A 543-nucleotide genomic window follows, 5' to 3' on the forward strand; every position below is an offset into this window, starting at 1 on the left:
CACACACACACACACACACACACACACACACACACACCTATCAGGCTTGGAGAGATGGCTCACTAGTTAAGAGCACTGATGCTCTTCCAGAAGTCCTGGGTTCAATCCTAGCACCACATGGTGACTCACAGAAGACACTGGAAGATGAGCTCCTCTGTATTGCACAGCTTAGGGGACATCATTTAAGGGGACATTAGTGAGTCAGGGTTTCTGGAGTTGGTCACATGACAGACACCTGAACCCTACACCACCAATATTCCAACCAACATTGCTAGACAGTCATAGACCCTGATCATTTAGACTCGAGGCCTTCACAGTTCTCTGTCCCCAGGGATTATAGACATTCTCTCCTGAGCAAACTTGTGCTTTAAGTCAACAGACATTTTCCTGATCCATTGTTGAAACATCCAGCAGCTTGTCTCACAGCGACCCAAGAGACACCTATTAGGAGCAACGTGGGGTCAGGGTCAGTTCTTCATTGTATTAGGAAAGGTATGCAGCCTGATAGATACCCTATACATCTGTGACTCGAAAAAGAGACCA

The sequence above is a fragment of the Mus pahari genome, chromosome 10, assembly GCF_900095145.1.
Source record: "Mus pahari chromosome 10, PAHARI_EIJ_v1.1, whole genome shotgun sequence".
Classification (NCBI taxonomy): Eukaryota; Metazoa; Chordata; class Mammalia; order Rodentia; family Muridae; genus Mus; species Mus pahari.